The 26,787-nt window shown below is 36.3% G+C and overlaps 1 long non-coding RNA gene across 1 annotated transcript in view; it reads left to right on the forward strand.

Annotated features, from left to right (window-relative positions):
- Positions 1-26,787, forward strand: part of LOC104847840 — a 48,074-nt gene that overhangs the window by 7,112 nt on the left and 14,175 nt on the right. The window contains exon 3 of the long non-coding RNA XR_776245.3: positions 22,126-22,161. This is a non-coding gene — a long non-coding RNA (uncharacterized LOC104847840). The remainder of the gene's footprint in view (positions 1-22,125; positions 22,162-26,787) is intronic.

The following is a 26,787-nucleotide window of genomic DNA, read 5'->3' on the forward strand; positions in this document are numbered from 1 at the left end:
AGCTCATAAAATTCATGAGAATATTTCAAGTTCAAAAAACTTGTGCCTTTCCTTTGCACTACTACACTATTTCTGTTTCTTTTCATTGGCGGACTTGCAAATATATATTCCCACGTTTTCCATCTCCACTCCCGTTCCCCATCTAAAATATTTTAACCTGGTGTTGGTCCCTTCCCTCCTCTGCAATCACATCTTTGACTTTCACAAATTTGTGCCAGTCAGGTGATGCCCCCTCAGGGTCCCACTGCCTCTGTCTCCTTAGCTCCCTGTAATTCTCACTCACAAATGTGAACATCAAAGCCTCAACCAAGGATCAGCAACCAGTTCGTCCTCTTGTCCTGACCAGCTGTCTCCAGCAACCAGTGATCCTCTGCTGCCCCCACCCGGCCAGCTCCACTCCAGTCACGCAGAACTCTCCCTGGACCCTTTCAGGGAAAACTGCCAGGAAAGCCAGTCCAGCTGTCTCACACACACCTCAGACCTCTAGCCTTCCTCTCTATCGAGTCGTTGGATCAGTCCACAGAGGACGTCCTGTCATCCCTTCAGAGTCCCTGTCTCAAATTGAATTCATCCTTTTCCTACCAAGACCCTTCTCTGTCCACTACTCTTCAATTTACCTATACTCACAACTCTGGTGGCGTCCGTGATGTCTTTCCTTTTCTTCATATATCTCATTATTGAACAATCTTTGTCGAGATACGACTTCTTTTGTAAACCACTCATTATTTCCCTTGTCATTGCCACACCTAGCTGGACTGTGTACACCTCCCTTAAAATATTCCAACGGTCTTCTGAGGATATCTCCTTTTCTTAGTGTTTTTCTACCTCTGATTAATAGAACATAAAAGTCAAGTTAATCTTTTCGACACATGATCTCAACGACGTGTTTTCCCCAGTTCAAACTCTGATTCAAAGTTTACCATTGTCCTCAGGATCAAGTCTGTGTCCCCTAGGATGTAAAACTTGACGTAAGATCACACTGAAATAAAAGGTAAGATTTGCAGCTGAACTGTTGTTAACCCACTCTCATTGTACTGTGCGTGACATTTTTTAAATTGAAAGGAAAAATCTAATTAATAATTCAGACAAAGATTTTTAACTCCATAAGGCAGTTATAATTTTACCCTGCAGGAAAAAAATGTTAATATATAAACATGCAAAAAAAAGTTATCTGACAAAAACAGTCAAGGGAAGTTATTCCCCTACTATCCCCTCTCTGTAAAACTGAACAAATTTAAAGAATGTATTCTACATTCTCACAAATTTGAAATGACTAAGTCATTCAACTATACTCCAGTTCAGTTCCTTTTTCACTTGACGACTTTGGACTCGTTGCTTAACCGCTCTTGACTTCAGTTTCTTCCATTTACAATGAGAACAATATTATGTACCTCAAAAGTTCTTGTGCAACTTAATGATTTATGGTAATATGTGAAAAGCATTGACACTAATTAGTGCCTTATTCATAGGAAATGATTAGCTATGGACGACAATGGTTACAAAAAGGAAATATAAATTAATAGTAAACTCCACTCTATTTTAAGAAATAATGGTTTCAAACAATTCTAACTTCAACATATAATATTATAATTAGGTATATAAATTTAAATTTACTGAATAATGTGTAATAGAATCAGACTGTGACTGCCTAAATCCTTTTTTGTAGGTTTTTTGTTTGATTTTGTATTTTGAGACAGGGTCTCACTATGTAGCTTTTAGGCTGGTCTTGAACTCACTATGTAGAGTAGGGTGACCTCAAACTCAATGTGATCCTCTTCCCTTAGCCTCTTGAGTGCTGGGATTCCAGATAGAAGATTTTTTTCTAGCTTCATTAAAGTAAATTTGACAGATAAAAATTGTGTATATTTAAAGCATGAGGGACTTGGCCAAAGAATGAATGGTTAAACCATAGGGAAAAAGCACTCGGGATCTGTGAGAAGTGCATGGTTAAACAAATTTAGATTAGTGAAGGACATGTCTGGCTATTGGCCTTCCCTTTCTCCAAGAAAACTGCCTAACCGTGAGACCTCTTTGCCCACGCTGCTTTTCTTCTGCTTCATTCTCTTGCACTGATATTCTAAATAAAAGTCAGAGAATTATCAGCTTCAGGCCTATTCCTGGGAATCTCCCTAATCCTGGGTGCCCTCAGTTGAGTAGCTCCTCTCGCTCTCTCCATGACTGAAGTGTCCCATCTCTGAGAAATCACTCATTCTATCCGTGTGTGTGTGTGTGTGTGATTGGTAAGTCTATTTTTAAATTTTTGAAGAGCCTGAATACTGTTTTCTATCATGTCTGTACTAATTTACATTCCCACATCTTTGCCTCCACTTTTTATATTTGTCTTTTTAATGAGAACCATCCTAGCAGATATGAGGTGATATTGAGCAACTATTCATAAACCAGTTAAGTGTGTCTATATATCTTTGGAAGAAAATATAAATTTAGGTCCTTTGCCCATCTCATATTTGGATTTTTTTGCTATTCAATTAAATGAGTTTCTTATGTATTTTTGATATATTAAACCCTTATATGATGCAAGATTTACAAATATTTCCTTTCATTCTTTAGGTTATTTTCTCATTTTGTTGGTTCCCTTTTCTGTGCAGAATATATGTGGGGGGGCACTGGGAATCAAACCCAAGGATTCTCTACCACTGAGCCCCAGGCCTTATTTTAAGTTTTTTATTTTGAGATAGGGTCTTGCTAAGTTGCCCAGGAGGGTGTTGAACTTACAGACCTCTTGCCTCAGCTGCCCAACATGCTGAGATTACATGCATGTAGCACTGGATCCCACTAGAAATTTTTTAGTTGTAGTGTAATCCTATATATTTATTTTTGTGTTTGTTGCTTATTCTTCTAAGCTCACATCCAGAGAATCATTGCCAAGACCAATAACATGAAACTCTGTTTCCTTCTAGAAATGTTATACTGTTGGACCTTTCATTAAGTTTTTAACCTACTTCATATGTATGTGGTAGCTAAGCTTATTTCCTCCTGAGTCTTTGTTGACATTTTTTTTCTCATTGAGTTTATTGGTACATTTTAGGTGTACAGTACAGTTACATTCATCATTGGGATCTTGTACCTTTACATGACAGGTCTTGGTTCTCATTTTTTCCCCTTGTCCCTGCCCTCCCTTCACCCCCTCCTGCGCTCCCTATTTACAAAGATTTTATTTCCATATTTCATTTTCTCCTATTTTTTTCTTTCCCTCATTACCTTTCTCCTACCCTTCCCACTTTCCCTACACCTTTGGCCCCTTTCTTCCTATTTCACATTGTCCATTATATCATTAGGATCTTATGTACTATTATAGCTTGTTCACACCAGAATAACTATTTTTGTTGACATTTTAAATGGTATTATTTTCTTACTTCCTTTTGGGGTAGTTTGCTGTGACTGTATAGAAACAAAACTGGTTTTTGCAACCTGAATCGTTTTAAATCTTTCTTGTTCTAACTATTGTTGTGTTTGTTTTGTTGGAGTCTTTAAAGTTCACTAAATATAAGAACGTGTCATCTACAAACACCATTTTATTTCTTCTTTCCCAATCTGGATGTCATTTAGTTCTATTTCTTGCCCGTTTTCCCTGGCTAGAACTTCTAGTGTTCCAGTGTTGAATGGAGGTGGCAAGAGTGCGTATCCTTGTCTTGTTTATGATCTTTGACAAAAAGTTTTCATTTTCACCCGAGTTAATATTAACGATGGACATATATGGCCATTATTGTGTTGAGAAGCATTCCTTCTACATCTAACTCATTGAGATTTTTTTTTTCATGAAGGAATGTTGAATTGTGTCAAATGCTTGTTCTACATCTGTTGAGACAATCATGATTTTTATTCTTCATTCTACTAATGTTGTTAATCACATTTATTGATGCTCCTGGATTGAACCTTCCCTACATTGAAGGACTAAATCTCACTTGACCATAGAGTATGATAGTGTTAAATGCTGTTGAATTGCGTTCGCTGTCATTTTGTCTTGAGGATATTTGTTTGTACGATTATCAAAAATGTTTTCTTGTAGTGTTCTTTTTCTGTAGCATCCATTTCTGGCTATGGTGTCAAGATGATGCTGACTTCACAAACTGAGTTTGGAAACAAACTCTTCAATTTTGTGGAAGAATTGGAGAAATTATGATGATTTTAATATGAAGTGTTTTCCCAATTCATCTATTGAGAACTTTAATCCCCAGTGTGATATTTTAAGTGGTAATGTTTTCTTAACTTCTTTCTGGGGTAGTTTGTTGTGAGTTTATGGAAACAAAACTGAAACCTGATTCATTTTAGAAGTAGGACCTAGAGAGGTGATTGGATCGTGAGGCACTAACTTCATACGTGACTTATGCATTAATGATTTAATAGCTGAATGGGCTATTTGGAGGTGGGTTCCAGTTGCAGGAAGTGGGTCATAGCTTTGAAGGGTTTATATGACCTCCAGCCCCTTCTTCTCTGGCTTTTTTCCTTGCTTTCAGCATATTGTCTCACCTGAGGTGAACAGCTTTGCTCCATTATGTCTTTCTGCCATGATAGCTGCCTCAGGCCCACAGCAATGGAACCAGCCAACCAGGGCCTGAAACCTTTCAAACTGTGAACCAAAGTAAATCTTTCTTCCTTTTTAATTTGTTTGTTTGTCATAGGTATTTTGTCACAGTAATGGAAAGCTGACAAAAAAAAAGGACTCATATTATTTCTTCATTAAAAGATAGCATTTACTAATAAAACCATGAGATTCTTGGTTTTTCTTTGTTGGGAAGTTTTTATTACTGATGTAATCTCCTTGCTCATTGTTAGTCTATTCAGATTTTCCTTTTTTTTTTTTTCATGTTTCACTCTTGGTAGTTTGTATGTCTCTAGGAATTTGTCCATTTCTTCTAGTTTATTCAATTTTGTCATATAATTTTTCACAATAATCACTTCTGATCATTTATATTTCTGTGGCATCAGTTGTTATCTCTCCTCTTCCATTTTTTGTTTTATATATTTCAGTCTTCTTTCTCCTTTTCCTCCAATTCCTTCTGTTCTTGTTCTTCTTCATCTAGCTAAATACTTGTCAATTTTATCTTAAAAAAAAAAAAACAATTTCTGAACTGTAGGTGTAGTTTAGGGGAAAAGCATTTGACTAGCGTTGGGTTTGACTGCCAACCCTGAAGAAAAACAGATAAAAGAAAAATGGGATAACTTTCAATTTTATTTTTCCTATTACTTTCCTAGCCTCTTTATTTTTCTCTGTTCTTTATTATTTCCCCTTTATGCTGCCAAGACAGCATGATATCCAAAGATTCCAGGCTCTTTCTGTCCTGCCCAAAAAATTGACAGCCGATGAACAGTTAAACACAATTTATATGTACAGTAAAGGAAGAAAAAGGAAAATAAAGAAGAGAAAAGAACAGAAGAAAATAAAACAGCAAGAAGAGATATATCCTATAAGCAGGACAGAACACTGCAGAAATAGGACAATGGGACAGCAAGACTGCAAACATGGCCAAATCAATGAGCATCATCTTTTTATGTCCTCCCAGATATGGTCTGTTGGAAGCTACTCTGCCCATAACCCCTGCCTGTAATTTATAGGTGTCGTCCTTCCAGATCAGGTTTCATGATTACATCCTCTTTCCAGCTTCTGTCGGGATCTTCGTGATTCACAGGTTACATCCTGTCTCTCAGCCATCCTGCCATTGCCTTAATCTCCTTCTTTACTTCTAATAAATTTGGATTCATTTTCTCTTTTTTTTCCACGTTACTGGGGCAATAAAATTAGTTCGTTTATTTGAGATCTTTCTTTTTTCTTTATGTAATCACTTATTGCTATAAACTTTCCTCTTGGAAATGCTTTTGTGTATTACATAAATTTTTATAAGTTGTATTTTCATTTTCATGTATCTGAGTTTTAATTTCACTTTAAATTTTTTTATCCATTGCTTGTTCATTGCTTTTTAGCTTCCACATATTCATGATTATTCCAATTTTCTTGCTGTTACTGATTCCCAGTTTCCTAAAAATGTTTGTGCGTGTGTGCATGTGTGTGTGTGTTTTACTGGGAATTCAGTCCAGGGCCTCCACCTTGAACTATATCCCAGCTCTTTTTAAAAAAAAATTAAGGCACAATCTCACTAAATTACTAAGTTGCCCAAGATGTGCCTGAACTTATCAGTCTCAGAGTGCAGGGATCACAGGCATAACACCGTCATGCCTAGTTAACTGCATTCCTCTTACGATTTGTTTTGTGGCTTAATATATGATCTATCTTGGACAATGTCCCATGTTTCTTGAGAATATATATTCTACTGCTACTGGTAGAATGTCCTGTGGTTTGTTAGCTTCATTTGGTCTACAGTGTTGTTCAAGCCCAATGTCCTCATTGATTTTCTGTCATACTCATCCAGTTCTTGAAAGTGAGATACTGAAACACTAATATTATTGTATTTCTGTAGTTTTCAGTTAATATTGGCTTTATATTTTTAGGTTCTCTGATGTTTGATAAATATATATCTGTAATCATTGTATCTCTGAATTAATTGACAATTCTATCATTATATAATAAACTGTTTTGACTTTAAATAGCATTTGATTTAAAGTTTATTTTGTCTTTCCTCCTTTCTCTTTTTTTGGTTTCTGTTAATATAGACTATCTTTTGATTGCTGTTAGCAAAGACTTTTTTTGCCATTTCTTCATTTTTCAGTCTAAATGTATAAATAAAGCTCTTGTGGTCAGCACAGACCTCTTGTGAACCTCCTGGGGGAGATTCTTAAGGTCATATAACTTTTCCTCATTTGCAAAGCAAGGACAGGTGCTGAGACTCCTGTTTGTTTTCCTTGGGGTAGGGAACTACGCTTCATGAACCTGCAGGTTATGCCAGCTGTATACACGGTTCTTGTACTCAGTTCCTGTGACAGTATGTGGGAGAAGAGTAAAGATAGGACATGTGAGGTTCCCATCAGCTACTGAGGGGAGGGTCTACAAGCAAAGCATGCTGAGTGTCTCATTAACAGCCTCCTTGGTGGAGGCCACAGAGTGGTTAGTAGGATCCAGTCTTTCCCGATTCCAGCCTAGTTAACCACTCAGCAGTGTCTACCACTTCAGTTTTCTAGATAGTGTGAGAAAGAAGTGGGTTTTTGAGAATAATTCTATGTGGCTGGGATAATTTGGTGCTCAGTAAGCCTTTCTCATGAGTGCAATCATGGGCCAAAGACCACTGAGCTGTGCCAACTTGGTGGATAGTGAAATGAGTAAAATGAAACTGTTCTTACTCCTTCCTTATCCTTATGTCCATTCTTGTATTTTACTGAAAATACAAGGGTATACAAGACATGCTGGAACTTCTCTGCTAAACTCCAAGACTACCATAACTGTACTTTAATTTTTGAGTAGCTATCAAATGTCTGTGCTTTTCAGAGTCATGGAAAGCTCTTATTTTGCCTTCTTGCTGATGACAATTAACTACCTATATTCTTAAAGATTATACCCAAGCTCCCTACTATGTAAAAGAATGACTGTTTTTCCTCTGAGTTAACAGGAAAAAATTATTCTTGGAATGGTAATCACTTATAAACCTAAAATAGGCTTTCAGATTCAAGATTAATCCTGTAGTATCCCATAGACTGCCGTATTAATAACAGAAACAGAACTTCTTATTCTATAACACTTTTGTGAAAATATTTGAATTAGTACTACCAGCTGACAAAAAATATGACTCATGAATTATGTTAAAAAATAGTGTTTCATCTCTGTATCATTCTGTTGGACATGCTGGGAAGGAAGATTATTTATGGGATAAAGAGTGATGCATAAGTAGTCCTAAAACACACGCTATTTTGAGGCAGGAGCTTCTTAAAAATTACTTTCAAGGTTTCACTGCATGTTTAAACAAACATTTGTTCTTTCTTTATAAATAAGATTTGAGCAATGAGTAGTTACAGTGTTTCTTTACTAACATATTAGCAGATATCCCAATGGTCTTAGTACAGGCTTAGAATTTTAGAGCTAATCAGAAAATAATTTTATTCATCCTGATTGTTATATATAATTAGATTCAAATGGCCTTTTTAGTAGCATAATAATGTTCTTAATCAGATGAGATTATTTTAAAATATAAGGATGTTGGAGGAAGGGAAGATGGCTGCATATCAGTCTCTTCAGGACCTGCACTCACAACACCTGGAAAACAACAACTTAGCAAAGAGAAAATAAATAAAATCTCCAAGAATTAAGAAAAAGCTGACAGGTAAACTCAAAATGACGGAGAAACTGGAGAAACTGAAGACAACACAGTGAAAAAATGAAACAGTCTGGAAGGCTAACACTGGCTCCTGGGGAGGTATAACCTTTCTCTCTGCAAACACCAAGTTAACCCAGAAGGTTAAAACTTCTGGGAAAAAACTATGGGCTGGCCAGCCATACCAGCCTCAAGACAAGCCCACAATTATTGTAAACTGCAAAAACTAAGCACAAGGTTTTATTTGAAGGTAATTCCTTCTACAGTGTAGAACAACCAGAAGAAATCCATTTGTAATGCCTGCTATCTTTGAGAGTGATTAAACTAAAGCCATTAATGCAGGGTAGGTATTAATTGTTCAAAACTGAGCTATTCCAGGAATAAGAAATCACAGAAAAATCACACATAAGCGTTTCTGTGGTCACCCTATCACAGAGACTGGGTGGGAAACCACAGAAATTATGCAAAAAAGGAAGATAAACTAATCTTTTGAATAAGCAATGGGTAACAGAAGAAAACAAAGGAAAAATTAGGCAGCACCTCTAGTCAAATGAAAATGCCAGTACAACATAGCAGAACTTACAACATGAACAAAGCAGTCCTAAATGGAAAGTTTATAGCCATGAATCACATACATAAGAAAAACAGAGTGCCAAATAAAGCAATGAAAAGGCAATACACTAAACATAGACCACCTGACAAATTTAAACTCAAGCCAAGAAGCAGACAGGGGTCTCACCTACTGTGATGAGAATCCAGGCTGGTCACATGAGGTTTTCAGAGGAGGTCTGAGTCTGAAGGAACTGGCATGAAATCTAGTGGACTGCTTGACAAATTCACGCCCACCATGCGCTGCTGCCTACAGTCAGCACAGACTTTAGTGGACTGTTTGTTTCCCCCCAACTGCCAACATTATCAGGGGTACAAAACAGCTTGGGCAGTTGCCACAGCGTGGATGTATGGACAGAGGGTCCTCTGGAGCAAGGGGCTCACGTCATAGACCATAAAGCTAGGTGGAGAAAACAGTGACTTGAGGGCACAGGTAAGGAAACTGGGAGTTTAACTGGAGTACATATGGCATTAGGGCAGACACCACTGACACAACACACCCAACAGGTTAGGCAAACAGGACTCAGCAGTCACACACACAACAAAAAAGTGAGTGTGGAGAGAAACAGGACTTAGTAATGACTCATTATCCCACCCTTGTACCTAATGGAGTCCAGTATTTCAGGCCCTGAAAACGAACCACTCATTCAAACACAGAGGGATTTCATGAACTGGTTTCACTTTTTTTGATGTTGCTGGTTTGGGGGGATGAATGAGTTTTGTTTGTTTGTTTGTTTGTTTCATCTTTTTTCCTTATCATTTGCTCTTCATTTTTTTCACCTTTGTTTTTTCGTGTTACTTTTATCTAATTTTATTAATTGATCCTTTATCTAGATTTTCTCTTCTTCTCATCTCCTTTTCTTTATTTTCAAATTTTACTTATTTCCCCTTCACTAATTCCTCCACTTTTACACACACACACACACACACACACACACACACACACACACTTATTGGGCTTTTGTTGTTGTTGTTGTTGTTGTTGTTGTTCTTGATTTGTACCAGGGATAGAAATTAGGACCTTGTACTTGTGAGGCAGGCACAGTGACACTGAGCTAAATCCCCAGCCCCCCTTTTTTTTTACTACTATATTAAGCATTATTAATTTTTGAATAGATGACTGTGGTGTTATTGATAATGGTAATATACTTGTTATGTGTAGTAGTTAATTACTATCTGTCAATATTTGTTTTCTCTTTGTCTCATTTTTTGGGTTTGTTTGTTTTTTTGTTTTGGTACTGGGGATCAAACTCAGGACCTTGTGCTTGCAAAGCAGGTGTGGTGCCGCTGGGCTAAATCCCTGGCCCCTTCTCCTTGTGTCTATACTGCAGATCTCTTTACAATTGTTAAGGCTGACACAGTGGTAGCTTTTATTGATAATTATGGTATGAAAATATGCAGTTTGTCTTTGGCTGTATTATTGTTTTATTTGTTATTGTCAGTAGTGGCATAATCATTGCTGTTAATTGGTTACTGGTGTATGAAATATCGGGTGTGTCTTTGTGTTGTCAACATTAATGTGGCTTGTTTCCAGGGAATTGGATGCAGGGCCAATTAAACTGTACTTTTCTCTCACCCAAATGATGGAGGCTATCCCATATGAGACTGAAGTAAAGCGTATAGTTGGTACACCCAATGTGCATCACTGGAAATCAGGCACCAACTAAAGAAACATCCATACTGCAAAAAAAAAAAAAATGTTTTTCCACTTTAATCAATGCTCTACCCTCTGCATAAAAAAAAGAAACATGAGAAAATGAGGTAACAGAATGCCTCCAAAAACTCAAATCCCTCAAAGTTGATCTATGTGGCATACATGAGGAGGACATCAAAAGCCATGCAATTGAATTAATCAAAGTGATAAAGAAAAAATAAAAATCAGATCAATAAGGTTCTCAGCAGTACATGGAACTTTTTCTAAAATAGACCACATACTTGCCCATAAATCGTGCTTCAGTAAATGCAAAAGAATTAAAGTTATCCAGTGCATATTATCAGATCATAGCACAATGAAACTAGAAATCAATGACAAAAGAAACCACAGAAATTATGCAAAAAAAGAAAGATAAACTAATCTTTTGAATAAGCAATGGGTAACAGAAGAAAACAAAGGAAAAATTAGGCAGCACCTCTAGTCAAATGAAAATGCCAGTACAACATAGCAGAACTTACAACATGAACAAAGCAGTCCTAAGTGGAAAGTTTACAGCCATGAATCACATACATAAGAAAAACAGAGTGGCAAATAAGTATCCTTATAATGTAACTCAAGGTTCTAGAAAAAGAAGAACAATCCAAATCCATAGCATATAGGAAAGGCAATTATAAAGAGCAGAGCTGGATTTAATGAAATAGAGACTAACAACATAATGGAAAAAAAATCAAGGAATCAAAGCACCAGGGAAAAGGCAATTCTACATTGCTGGTGGAAATATAGATTAGTATAATCTAATTGGAAATCAGTATGAAGATTATTGAAAAAATGAAAACTAGGATTCTATTAGACCCATCTATTCACTCCTAAGTATCTTCCCAAAAAAAAACTAAAGATATCATATCGCAGTGATACATGCATATTCATGTTTATAGGAGCAAATCTCACAATAACTAAATCTTGGACATGGCCTGTATGTCGATCAACAGGTGAATGGATAAGGAAATGGTATTTATACACAAGGCACTACTATTCTGCCATAAAGAATGATTAAACTTGAGTCATTTTTAGAAAAATGGAAGGACCTTGATAATGTTAAGTAAAATAAGTCAGACATACAAGCTGAAATATCACATGATTTTATTTAAAAGAGAAACTCAAAATATAAACAAAGAGCAAAATTAGGCCAGGGATTTAGCTCACTGGCACTGCACCTGCCTTGCAAGTGCAAGGACCTGAGTTTGATCCCCGGTACTGAAAAAAAAAAGGAGAGAGAGAGAATAATAGGAAACGTATATAAATATGTTCATGGATACAAAAGATATAAATCTTTTTCAATAAGAAAGGAGAATAAAAGAAAAATATAGAGGGAGAGTAGAGAAAGGGGAAGGTCAGAGATTGACAAAAGGGATAAAAATATATCACTACATGTACCAGCTCCCCATTGTCAATGTAATAATTATATACTGCAAACATGTGCTAATAAAAATTAACGTAAAAAAGAAATTTTGCAGACACTTGGAAATTAAATAACACACTCTTAAAATATCAGTGGGACAGGGGTAGGGATTTAGCTCAGTGGTACCTGTGCCTGCCTCACAAGTGCCAGGTCTGGAGTTTGAACCCTGGTACAAAAAAAAGAAATCAGTGAGACAAAATAAATCAAGGAAGATATTGAATAAAATAAATCAAATGAAAATGAAGGCAATCACAAGAGGGAAGTTTATTGCTATACGTGCCCACATTACAAACTAACAAAGTAAGTCCATATGAATAACTTAATGATGCACCTCAGTGTCCCAGAAAAACAGTTATCATCCAAAGCTAAGACAAGGAAGGAAATAATAAAGATCAGAACAAAAATAAATGAAATTCAGGCACAAAAGTATACAAAGAATCAATGAATTAAAAAGCTGGTTCTTCTAAAGAATAAACAAAATAGATAAACCCTTAGCCAATCTTATGGAAGAAGGAACAAAAAGAACTATATCAATGCAATCAGAAAAGAAAAAGGTGAAATCAGAACGGACACTGCTAAAACCCAAAAGATTAAGAGCAACTACTTTTCAAACCTGTACACCAATAAATTGGAGAATTCAGAAGAAATATATAGGTTCCCAGTTTCCAGGTATGAATTACCAAAATTAAACCAAGAAGATATAAAACCTTGAATAATCAAATGACAGGCAATGAAACTGAAGCAGTAATTTTTTTAAAAAATCTACTTAGAAAAAGCCAGGACATGATGAAATCACTGCTGAGTTCAATTAGAACCTCAGGGAAGATCTAATAACCGTACTCCACAAACTCGTTAATGAAAATGAAATGAAAGGAATACCTGCAAAGTCTTCCTCCAGAAACTACCATTACCTTAATTTCAAAACCGAATATGAGGAGGCAATTGAAAAAGAAAACTGCAGGCCAATTTATTTAATGAACATAGATACAAAAATCCTCACCAAGATACTGGCAAACAAAATGCAACAAAATATCAAAAAGATCATACATTATGACAAAACAGACCTTAGCCCTGAGATACAAGTGTAGTTCAATGTACACAATAAATTAATACATCACATAAATAAAAGCAAATATAAAAATTATATTGTCAACTTAATAGACACAGAATGAGCCTTTGACACACTCCAACATCTGTTCATAATAAAAGATCTGAAGAAAATAGGTAGAGAAGGACCTTGTCTCAGTCCATTTATGACAAACCAATGGTCAACATCATATTAAATGGGGGGAGAAGCTGAAAGTTTTCCATCTACAATTAGGAACTAACTGATTTTGTCCATGAGCACCACTACTGTTCAATATAGTTTTTGAAACATTAACCAGAGCAATTAGATAAGAGAAAGAAAGAAGAGGTCAAATTATCATTATTCACATTATCATTCCATTACATAACATATTCAAAAATTCCACCAGAACACTCCTAGAATTAATAACCAAATTCAGTAGCATAGCAGGATACAAAATCAACACACAAAAATCAGTAGTGTTCCTCTATTCCTATAATAAACTTACTGACAAAAAATTTAGGGAAACAATACCTTTCACAATTGCATCAAGAAAAACTAAATACCTAGAGATTAACCTATCCAAAGAAGACTTCTAGAACAAAAACTATAGTACACTGAGGAGCCAGGGATTTAGTTCAGTGGCACCACACCTGTCTGGCAAGTTCAAGGTCCTGAGTTCAAGTCCCAGTACTGGGAAGAAAAAAATTTTTAATTAAAAAAACTATAGTACTCTGAAAAAGGAGATCAAAGAGGGTATAGGAAAATGGAAAGATATTTTCTGTTCCTACATAGGCAGAACCAGTACTGTCAAATGGGCGTACTTCCCAAATTGATATACAGATTTAGTGTAATCCCAATCAAAATATCAGCCACATTCTTCATAGAACTAGAAAAAAATCTTATAATTCATATGGAATCAGAAGAGACCTACAATAGCAAAAGCAACAGTGGGCAACAACAGCAAAGCAGGAGGCATCACAACACTGTATTTTGAGTTTATTACAAAGCTACAGCAATAATAACGCAGTACTGACACAAAAATAGACATCACATCTATGGAACAGAATAGAAGATGCTGAAACAACCCAGGCACATTCAGCCATCTTATTTTCAAAAAGGGGTCAAAAACATATGCTGGAAGAAAGATAATCTCTTTAGCAAATGGTTTTGGGGATACTGGCTATACTCATTTAGAAGGTTGAATCTAGACTCATGTCTCTCACAATGTACAAACTTCAAATCAAAATGGGTGAAAAATCTAATTATTAAAAAGAAACAATATGGGAAAATAAAATAGATAAAACTCTTGAAGACATAGACATAGCCAAGGACTTTCTGAACAGAACAATAATTGCACAAGAAATAATACCATCAAAAAATTGAATTATAGTGCTGGGGATTTAGCTCAGTGGTTCTGCTGCCTGCCTTGCAAGCACAAGGACCCAAGTTCAACCCCTGGTACCAAAAAAAAAAAAAAAAAAAAAAGGAATTATATCAAGTTAAAAAGTTGTGCACAGCAAAGTGAACAACCAAAAAAGTGAAGAAACCACTACAGGTTGGAAAAAAAATTTTACTAGCCACTCCAGAGATATGAAGAACTAAAAAATATTTATATCCACAGAAAATAAATGACCCAATCAAAAATCAACAACTAAAACTGGGTGTGGTGGCCAATAATACTTAGCAGTTTCTGAATGACAGACATCTATGTTTACTGAAAAAAACCCAATTCATATTTACATTTACTCCACAGCATTGTCTTTAAAAAAATTTTTTTTTTATAGGCTGGGTGTGGTGGCGCACACCTGTAATCCGAGCACTAGGGAGGCTGAGGCAGGAGGATCACTGTGAGTTCGAGACCAGCCTGGACTACATAGTGAGAACCTGTCTCAAAAAAAAAAAAAAATCAACAACTAAAATAAATAGATACTTTTTCAGAAGTATAAATGGCTAATAAATGCATAAAATAAATCTTCAACATCTCCAGCCATTAGATACATGCTAATTAAAGCAACAATGAGATTCCACCTTAGTCCAGAATGAATGATTATCATCAAGAAATGAAATAATAATGAATGATGGCAAGATTGTGGGGGAAAAGGAACCTTTCTACATTGTTTGTGGGAAAGTAAATTATTAGTCCCACCACTAGAAAAATCAGTATGGAGATTCCCCAAAAACTAAAACTAGAAATTCCGCTGGACACAGCTGTCCCCCTTGTAGGTATCTTCTCCAGAGAGTTAAAGAAATCTACAGTTATGAATTGCATACCCATGTTTATAGCAGCACAATTCATAACAACTAAATCTTAGGAAACAGAGTCCTAAAACATAATCCCTAATATAAGCTAACAGGGAGTGATGTTTTACTTATCCCAACTTAACTCTCTTCTTATTCAGATAGATAATATTTGAATATTTTACATGATTTGTAAAAAGTAAAATTTATCAAAATCAAAGTACAATCTAAAAAATACTAAAGAGAACAAAAACATCCTAGAATATCCTTTGAATTAAAGTGCTAAGGCAAGAAAGAAAAGACGCTATGAAGGTAGCCTGGTCTCCAGGCCTGGGGGTTTTTCTAGCCAAAGGAGATAACTTTGTAGGGACTGAAGGCTGTTGAATCTTAAGTGCTTAAGGCTAAAAGTATTCACAAAGTCCACAGTTGCCTAATCAAATTGCTATTATGCTTTTGGATCTTCATTATATTATCCCATAGGGAATTTAAACACAACATAAATGTGTATTTAAATGAAATTAGAAAAAAGTTTATTGTCTTGGCTCCTGTTTTAATTAGATATGTCTTATATAAGAAACACATAAATGCAGACTCTGTGGTTTTCCTGGCAGGCTATAGTACTAAGTAAATCCACTGTAGTATTATTTTGTTTGCTTTTTTCCCCTTAATTAAGTTTTTAAAGTTTCCTTAGCTCTCTGTGTGGCTGCTGCAGCTTTGGCAGCTGGGTTTGTGGTGAAGAGTTGAGAGCATGCATAACAGTCTCCCTCTCCTCTCCCACCTGGACCTCCTGTACCGCTAGATAGGGAAAGAATTAGCAGAAGGGGAAAACGTCCCAACTGCACAGTACACAGTCTTGATATAAATCTCCTTACGCCATTCTCAGGGAAAGCCCATTCTGTTACCTAGCACACTGGAGTGGAAAGGAGTGTTCAAAACAATTTCTTCAAGTTTGTGGATGGACTTCCAAGGATCATGGAAAACAAAGACAGTTTTCAATGCTCAATTGTGTAGTGCCGATGCATTAAAATATTTTTTGGTACAACTGCTATCTTCACCATAGATCTCTGGACTGGAGCCTCCTCTAGAAGCCAATTTCAGTGGCTGCAGTACTGTGTTAGCAAAGTAAAAAAGAGGCAGTATATAGGCCTTTGTTTCTTTGTTTTTTGTGATACTGCGGATCAAAACCGGGGCCTTCACACTGAAGTATGTTCCCATTCCCCAACCATTTATTTTATTCAGGGTCTCACTAAACTGTCCAGGCTAGGCTGGAACTTGCAATCCTCTTGCCTCAGCCTCCCAGAGTGTTAGTTTTACAGGCAGAAACCTCCAGTTCCTTCTTCTCTTCCTTTTTTTTTAAAGCCTCAGAGAAGAAAGTTCAGGTTAAAATTGCCACTCACTTGGGGGCTAGGGATTTAGCCCAGTGGTTCTGGGCTTCCTTACAAGTGCAAGGTCCTGAGTTTGATCCCTGAAATGGGGAAAAATATTGCCATGGACTATTAAATGACTATGTAAATAAGTAGGCTGGATGATTTCAATGCTTTGCCAGTTTTGGTCTCCTTTTTACATTTTGTGTTGTTTTGGCTAATAAAGGTTAGGTCTTCATTGTATGCTGAGAAATTGACATCAAAAAGAGAGTATAAAAACTGAAAGTATATGGATTGATATAATTGCATCCAGATAGATAAAAAATGAGCTAATAGTGACTCACATAATATATATTTGCATTTTACCCTTTTGTTTTAAGACTATGGCAGAAAGAAAATACAGTAAGCTATGTAGCATTCTTTAATTTGTATTTCTGTTCTCCAGGTTATGTACTTGTTTTAAAAACACTAAAATTTCTGTATGAACTAAGATATATGTACAGAAAGAGATGGAAGAAATATGCCTAAATGTTGCCAGTGATTATGAAATTGGCTATGATTTTTAATTTTTCTTTATGCTGTCTTCTTCCCTCTTCTCTCCCATCCAAAAGTTCTGAGTCTTTTAAAATAAAAATAAGCAAATGACTACATTATAAACTGAAGTATATTGATAATTTTTACTGATATTTGTTTCACAACTACTTTATATAGATTACTTAATTCACATCATTCAACATAGTTTAGTAAGAATCTTCTGTGTATGAGGCACTGTGCTTGACATCAGGAACACACTAATGTACACACATTGTATATTTTTAGGAAACTAACATTTCAACAAATGCTCTTCATTGGCCTATGATAGGCTGCTAGATATGTAGGATCCAAGATACTCTGTTCCTCTATTAAATTTCTCGTTATTCTTAATGTAGCCAAAAGTAGAATTACTGTGGCTAAGCAAGTACTTTTGAGTTTGTTTTGATCTTCAGTGAAAGAAATAGCTCCTAATGACACAGAGATAACTATCTTCAGCCATGAAAACACAATGTACAAGGCTTGAGTCTATCTTCGCAGTGCTTTATTCCCAAAACTGGTAATGGTAGAGCAGCCCCCATGTATCTGAGGTAGGGACAGGCCTGCAGAGGCATCAGTGACCTACGGTTCCTTACCTTCTGAAGACTTCTGTCTTCAGGAAGCCCCAAGAAAGCTGTGTGAGACCAGGTTCATCAGTCAGAATAAACAAAACCCAATCAAACACTCAAAGGCCAAAGTCTGTAAAACACCGCTTAGCTAGTTAAATATAGATCTTGAAAGTGGAACTGTTTTTAGATCTCCCAGGTTGCAGAAAAGAACTGTGATTAGCAACTCTCATTTAATTCTAACGTTGCTAAGTGGTGTTCCTTCACTGTCTAGGTGTAGTGTGTTATTTAAAAACATCTGCAACCAAAATTAATACAATTGAGACTAAAAACAATACAAAGTGTCAATGAATTAAAGAGTTGGTTCTTTGAAAGATTAAATAACATTGATAAACCCTTAGACAACCTTATCAAAAAAGAAAGAAAAGACTCAAATTCATGAAATTAGGAATAAAAAGGGTGAAATCACAACAAAACCTATAGAAATCCAGAAGATCATCAATGCCTACTTCAAGAACCTATACTATAATCAGATTGAAAACACAGAAAAAAAGGGACAGTATCCTAGATAAATATGAATTATAATACTGAATCAAGAAGATATTAAAATTCTAAATAACCCAATATCAGTCAATGAAATTGAAAATGTGATTAAAATTTTAAAACAAAACAAAACCAAGGTTCGGATGACTTCACTGCTGAATTCTACAAGAAATTTAGACAAGATCTAATGCAATGCCAATTCTCCTCAAGCTCTTTAGTGAAATAGAAAGGGAGGCAATACTCCCAAAATCATTCCTGGAAGCAAGCATTGCCCTGACACCAAAACCAGAGAACGACCCAACCAAAAAAGAAAGTTGCAGGCCAATCTCCTTAATGAACATAGATACAAAAGTCCTCAATAAGATACTGGCAAACAGAATACAGGAAGTCATCAAGACGATTTTACACCATGACCAAGTAGGATTCATCCCAGGGGTACAGGGACTATTCAACATTTGCCAATCAATAATGTAATACAGCAGGGCCAGGGATTTTTTTTTTTTTTTTTTTTTTTTTTATCTGCCTCACAAGCACAAGGTCCTGAGTTTGAGCATTTGAGCCCTGGTACCAAAATAATGATGATGATGACGATGATGATGGTGGAGGTGGTGATGATGATGATGGTGATGATGATGGTGGAGGTGGTGATGATGATGATGGTGATGATGTAATACACGATATCAATAGAGCCAAAGACAAAAATCACACGGTCATCTTAAATCTCAATAGATGCAGAAAAAGCATTTGACAGTCCCAACATCATTCACGAAAAAAATAAATAACCTACATAAAATTGGAATAGATGGTCTTTATCTAAATCTGATAAAAGCCATCTATGAAAAACCAACAGCCAACATCACACTAAATGGTCAAAAACTGAAAGCTTCCACTCCTAAAATCAGGAACAAGACAAGGATGCCCATTATCACCATCCCTATTCAATAGCCAGAGCAATCAGACAAGAGAAAGAAATAAAAGGAATAAAAATAAAAAAAGAAGTTAAGCTATCATCTTGCAGATGATGTGATTTTCTACATCGATGACCCCAAAAACTCCACCAAAAGACTTCTAGATTTAATAACTAAATTCAGTAGCATAGCTGAATACAAAGTCAACACTCAAAAATCAATAGCATTCCTGTACAAATAACAAACTCACAGAGAAAGAATTAAGAAAACAACACCTTTCACCATAATATAAAAAAGTGAAATACTTAGGAATCAGTCTAACAAAAGAAGTAAAGGATCTTTACATTGAAAGCTACATTACTCTGAAAAAGATCAAACAGAGTGTCAGAGGGCCGGGGGTTTAGCTCAGTAGTTCGGTGGCCTGCCTTGCAAGCACAAGGACCCGAGTTCAATCCCCGGTACCAAAAAAAAAAAAAAGAAAATGAGAACCTATCCCCTGCTCTTGGATATGAAGAATCAACACAGTGAAAATGACCATACATTCAAAATTGTTATACAGATTTAATGCAATCCCAATCAAAATACCAATAGCTTATCTCACCAAACTTGAGAAAACAATCCTAAAATTTATTTGAAATCAGAAGAAATCTATAATAACAAAATTCTGGGCAACAAAGGCAAGGCAGTGGGTGGGCATCACAATCCCTGACTTGAAATTATACTACAGAGTTACTGTGATTAAAAACAGCATGATACTGACAAAGAAAAAAGACCTAAGAATCAATGGGACAGACTAGAAGATGCAAAAACAACCCCAAACACACTCAACTTTACCTTTGACAAAGCGGCCAAGCATGCCCACTAGAAGAAAGATAGCCCGTTAACAAGAGGTGCTGGAAAAACTGGCTTTTTACAGGCCAAAGACTAAAACTACACCCTCGTCTCTCAACATGAACTAAACTGAAATCAAAATGGATCAAAGATCTAAATATTAAAATAGAAACATTAAATCTGCTGTAAGAGAGACTAGGTAGAACTCTTGTAAACATAGGTGCAGGCAAAGACCTCATGAACAAAACCCCAATCACATGGAAAATATTACAAAGAATCAATAACTGGGATCTTATCCTACTAAAAAGCCTTTGCACAGCAAAGGAAATCAGCAACCTAGTGAAGAAACAACCCACAGTGTGGGCAAAAGTTTTACCAGTTGCTCTTCAGACAGAGACTAATATCTACAACACACAAAGAATTTTTTAAAAATCAGACACCCCAAAAATCTAATGACTCAGTCCAAAAATGGGCATCTGAACTGAATAGACATGCCTCCTATGAAGAAGAACAAGTAGCAAATAAATACATAAAAAAGTTCAACATCACTGGTCCTTCAGGAGATACAAATTAAAACAGTGTTGAGATTCCGTTTCACCCCAGAATTAATGGCTATTATCAAGAAATCAGCCAACACATGCTGGCAGGGTTGTGAGGAAAGAGGAACCCTTCTCCACTGTCGGTGGGAGTGTAGACTGGTGCAACCACTATGGAAAACAGTATGGAGATTCCTCAAAAGCTAGGATTAGAGGTCCCATTTGACCTACGTATTCTCCTTCTGGATATCTTCCCCAAAGAATGAAAAGCATCACAACACAGTGACATATGTGCACCCACTTTATAGTGTCATAGTTTCTAATAGCTAAATCTTGGAAACAGCCCATATGCCCATTGACCGATGAATGGATGAAAAATGTGGGTTTTTAAAAAATACAGTGGAGTATTACTCAGCCATAAAGAAGGTTAAATTTAAGACATTTATAATTAAATGGATGCACATTGAGACTTTTAAGTGAAATAAATCAGACACACATGTGTAAATATCACATTATCTCTGTGGTGTTGAGAGACTGAAAGTATAAATAAGGACCAAAATGTATAATAGATATTGTGAAAGGGGAAGAAATTATTCAGAAGGAAAGGGATCTACAGAGGTGGGAGCTAGAAAAGAAGGGAAGAGAAAAAATGAGAAAATAAGGAAAAAATGGAAATAAAACTTTTGTAAATAAAGAGGGGAAGAAGGGTTGAAGGGAGGAGAGGGGAATAGGGGAAAAAGGCATCAAGATGCATCATGCACCAATAAAAATTCCTTACAATGAATGTCATGATTATGTATATCTAAATTGAACCAATAAAATTAATAAAAGTTAAAAATAAAAATAAAACATCTGCAACCAAGCTCACCCTGTTGCTTTCCACAATAGGCCGCATATTCAGAATGTTCCTTGATTGGGTATTCGAGGTCCTTTATAAACTGATCCTAGAACTTCTTCCTCTTATTTTATTCCTCCATTACCTTTCAGTCTAGCCAACTGGAATAATGAGCTACTACTAGAAAGAATCTCTCATTTTCCCACTTTTGCTCTTAAGGCCTCTTTTCTGGATTTTATCCATCCTTCCATGATAGACGAGATTCACTTCTTCAAGAAACTTTCTAAGAAGACTTGAGCCTCCAGCATCCTTGGACTCTATTGTACTTCTCTCTATAGAATTCTTTCATAGGCCAATGGAGAGCATTTGTTGGAATATTAGTTTAATAAAAATATATGTGTGTACACTCGTGTGTTCCTGATGCCAAGCAGTGCCCAGTACATAGGAGATTCTTGTTAAACTCTGCTGAATGATTTGATCATGGATGGATGTGAGAAGGTAGGTGGTTTCGATTGAGTGGGGTTATCAGTCTCTACATGCATTTAGAACCCCTTACTATTTAGTACCATTGCTTTGGCTCTGCTTCTGCTGCATGAGACAGCCCACCTAATAGATAACTCAGATAAGTCTTCAATGACATAAAGCTTCTTGTGCTGCAGAGCACATAATGGGTAATTCGATGTTGAATTATCACTTGATGATCTCGCTGCTCTTTAACTTTTCACAGTTGCATCTACCCGCATTGGCTCTGTGCTTCTTGAAGGTAAGAATCATCTCACACTCTTTTATTCTCTCAGACCTCCCAAGAAAATTCTTTGAATACGTTAGGTGCTCGATAAATATGTTAGTGAATTTATTTTTTATTCAAAACTACCAGTAACAAAGCGCTCCCATAAAAATATCTCAAAGAAAGAAAAGTTGCCGTATGAATGTGGAGCTTGGACGCTGTCCAGATACGTCTTTCCTGTCCCCTCAGCCAGGCAGACCCCCTTCTATGGCCTCATTATTCTCCAGTGATACCTACATCATATGTGGTTGTAGTGGCTAAGATGAGAAAAATGAGAGCAAGGAACGCATACTAACTTCAGCAAAAAAACATTCTAGGTAGAATTAGTAAATCTGTGGTTTTTATTTAGCACTGGATACTGAACTCTGAACTATATCTCCACCCCCCACCTCCACCTGTTCATTTGTTTGTTTTGAGACCAGATCTTGCTAAGTAACTCAAACTGGCCTTAAACTTGAGAGCTTTCTGCCTCAGCCTCCTAAGCATCTTGGATTAACTACAAGCATGCATGACTACACCTGGCTAAACCTGTGATATTTTTTATGACAGACTACTTGTTGTCCACTGATACTATCACTTCTTCTATTTATAAATATAACTCTTATGTTTTAACTAAGCACATCACCGTCGAGCTGGGAACTACATTTTCCAGGCTTCTTTGTATCTAGGAAGAAACAAATGACTACATTCTATCAAAGGAAGTATGAATAAAAGTGTGCAAATTCTTGGTCAAATCTTTTAAAAAGGAACTTACTGATAGCCCTTGCTATCTATTCTCTCTCTTTCTTTTGTCTTAGATTTAAATAAATAACATAAAATTAGGCAATTTCAAAGATGACAATACCCAGAAGAATGATGTAGCAAAAAGATAGAAGAAACTCAAGTCCCTGAATTATTTTGTGCCCCAGAACCACCTACATGCTATAAATTGCTTCTTAATTCAGGATTTTTACATGAGGGAAATATGAAATTCTATTCCATTTGAACCACAATATTTCCATGTCTCTCTATGACAGTAACTAAGTCTATAATTAATACAGATATTTTCTAATGAGTAATCTTAATTGCCAAAAGATACAGTGATCTCACTAAATATATAAAGATACAGAAATGTCAGATATATATTCACATTATGTCATTAAGGAATTGCAAATTAAAACAACAAGGAGATGTAATGCTGTAAACATATTTATGGCCAATACCCATAACAGTTACAATACCAACTGGTGGCAAGGATGTGGAACAGCAGAAATCCAAATTTATTGCTGATGGCAATATGAAATAGCATGGACATAAAGAATGAGAAATTAGATTCATTCATAGGAAAATGGATGCATATTGAGGATATACTCCTAAGTGAAATAATCACACATGTGTAAATACTAAATACTTTCTCTGGTGTGGAAAACTATAATAGTACATAAGATCCTAATGAGATAATTGACCATATGAAATAGGAAGAAAAGGGCTAAAGTTGTAGGGAAGGTGGGAAAGGTAGGGGAAAGGAAATAAGGGAAAAGAAAAAAAATGAGAAAATTAAAAACTGTAAATAAAGTGTTTGTAAATGGGGAGGGGAGAAGGGGGTGAAGGGAGGGCAGGGACAAGGGGAAAAAATGAGAACCAAGACCTGTCATGTAAAGGTACAGGATCCCAATAATGAATGTAACTGTACTATATACCTAAAATGTACCAATAAACTAAATAAAAATAAAAATAAAAAAATAAAATAGCATGGTCACTACAAAAGCCAACTTGGGAGTTTCTAACAAAATTAAATATATTTTTACCACATGACTGAACAATTGTATTTTTTAGTATTTACCCAAATTAATGAAACATATGTTCACATAAAAACTGGCACATGGGGGTCCAGGATTTAGCTCAGTGGTACCACCACAAGCACAAGGTCCCTAGTTCGATCACCAGTGCCAAGGGAATAAAATGTCACATTCATGTTTATAGAAGTTTTATTCATAAATGTCAAAATATGAAGGCAAGCAAGGTGCCTTTCAGTAGGTGAATGGATAAATAAACTATGGCATATCTAAACAATAGAATATTAACATTATGCAGCACTATAAATAAATGAACTCTCAAGCCATGAAAAGAAGTAGGAGAAATTTAAGTGCATATTACTAAGTGAAAGAAACCAATCTGAAATACCTAAGGTCTTATATGATTCTAACTATGGAGACAGTGGTTGATAGGGGTTAGGCAGAGGGAGGAAGAGAAGTATAAACAGCACAGAGCAGTAAAACTATTCTGCATTCTGCTGCAGTGGTGGATCCATGGCATTATGTAATTGTCAAAACTCATAGAATGTACAGCACCAAAAAAGCCTAAAAGAAACTGTCCATTTTGAATGGAGAATGATGTGTCAATATAGGTTTATTGATGGTAAAAAACAAACCTTTCCAGTACAGGATTTTGATAGTAGAGGAGATGAAGGGCCAGATAGTAGGGGCAAAAAATAGATATAGATATATAATTATATTATATTTTTTATATATTAATATACATATTATGTACTTCTTGCTCCATTTTTTGTAACCTAAAACTGCTTTAAAGAATAAAGTTTATTCAAATGAGGGGGAGGCATTATCTGGTTTCTGTGAAAGATCATTCTAGTCAAGGAAGTCAAAGTTGCATTCTCTGAGGTTCCCATCCGCAGACATAGCTGCTAGTCAGTTTGCAAAAATATTTCTGCCAGAGCTCTAGAAGGCCATGTTAAGAAATCCTCTTGAGCCAAGGATTTAGCTCAGTGGCACCAGTGCCTGTTTCACAAGTGCAAGGTCCTGAGTTCAATCCCAGGTACAAAAAAAAAAAAACCCTCTCACCTGAGGTTGGTGTGCTGTGACAAAGCTCCAAATGAAGCTGCCTGGCTAGCTGCCAGCTGTCCTAATCTCCTAGTTTCTAATTCCAGCCACTGTCTGGCTATAATCTGATAGGAAATGCCAGAGCCAGAACTTTCTGGTTGAGCCCTCCTTAACTCGGTGTCCGTAAAAATTGCGGAGGCTTAAAAACTGTGGTACTGCTTTAAGCTACCAAGGTTCAGAGTGGTTTGCCACACAACATAGATGAAACAGACATTAAAAGTACAGAGCCCATTACTCAGTTTTGCTTGGGCCATGAGGAAACAGGTCCTTTTTCTGACCAGGGGAATTGTTGCCTAAGAATTATAGCCTAGATATCACAAGGTTTGAAATAAAGAGTCCCAGTCTTTACCCTTTGGTCCAAATTGATTATAAAAGATAACTTCAGTTAATTCACTTGATGTTTTTACAGATTTCACATCTACAAAGTAAACAGAACCAGTGTCTATGTTCTATATGACTCTTGGCAAGACTGAGTCAAGGGAACACAGTGGGAATCGTCCTCCCCAGGGAGGTGTTCAGCAAATGTAGCCTGTGGCTTGACCTCCTCATGCCTTTCCGTCTTCATGAAACTCTTGGAAGATACCACTTTGCATTAAATGAACTATTATTCACTCACTGACTTAGCTCCAGCACAACCATAACAGATTCGGTATTTGTAGATTCCAAAATGTCTCAGTTACCTTTTGATTACACATGAAAAAGCATTGGCCTCTCTATGACTTGTGGAGAAGAATGCTGTTTCCCATCCTGACTCTGTCCTCTGTATTTCCACAGGGCCAGTTCCCGTTACTTTTCAACAGGAGAAAAGTTCTTCTGTCCAAAAGCCTCCTTTCTTATGTACTGTGAGATCTCTGGGAACATATGTGGTCAGGATAATTTCTCCCAGCACCACAGCCCTTTTCAAAATCCCTCTTTTGGCAGCCAGCAAGTCTCTTATACTCCTTTTGGAAGTAGCTTTCCCCAAAGAATAATCACCCTGGCAAGAAGGCAGAGAACACATAACTATGTCCCAGGAAAGCCATGTCTGAGGACCCAATTGCAGCATGGGATGGAGACTAGTGAAGGCAAATAATGCCTTGGTATAGAAATCGGGCTCTGTGCTTCTCGGCATGGGTGGCCTCACCAGGTGGGAAGCAACTTCAGGGACAGTTCCTAACCTAGGTTACATCTAATGTTCAATAGTAGGAGGAAAACATTGAAAATTAATTACTTTATTGTTTATCCAACTACTTCTCTTGCTCTAGTCAGAACAGAATCGGAAATACCTGCTACTTTAAAAACCACCATTGAGAATGCTTTTGTTTAAAATGGATATAGTTTTATTTATAATGCAATATGAATTCCTAATCATTGTGAACTTTGAACGAAACCCTTAGCAGATTATTAACCATAAGACTAACAAAGCTCAGTATTTTAAAATAATAAAAAGATGAGCACGAATCATTGACACTGTCCTAAGTAGGATCCTAGGCATTTAATTAAAGAGTAATGTTGAATTCAGTGAAATGGAGTTGGATTGCACCAAGGTTAATGATAACATCACTAGAAGGATGTTAACTTAGAAGAATGCATTGTACTTTATAGACGATGTTTAGGAAACAGTTATCTCATCTTTATATTTGTCCCCACAAATAGGTTTTTGCTAGAATAAGAGCACAAAGACATTGTGTTTGGTTTGATATGGTTTGGTTTGGTCTTCCTCTCCCTCTCCCTCTCCCTCTCCCTC

This window comes from Fukomys damarensis, unplaced genomic scaffold (assembly GCF_012274545.1).
Source record: "Fukomys damarensis isolate Sample0158 unplaced genomic scaffold, DMR_v1.0_HiC HiC_scaffold_4, whole genome shotgun sequence".
NCBI classification, from domain to species: Eukaryota; Metazoa; Chordata; class Mammalia; order Rodentia; family Bathyergidae; genus Fukomys; species Fukomys damarensis.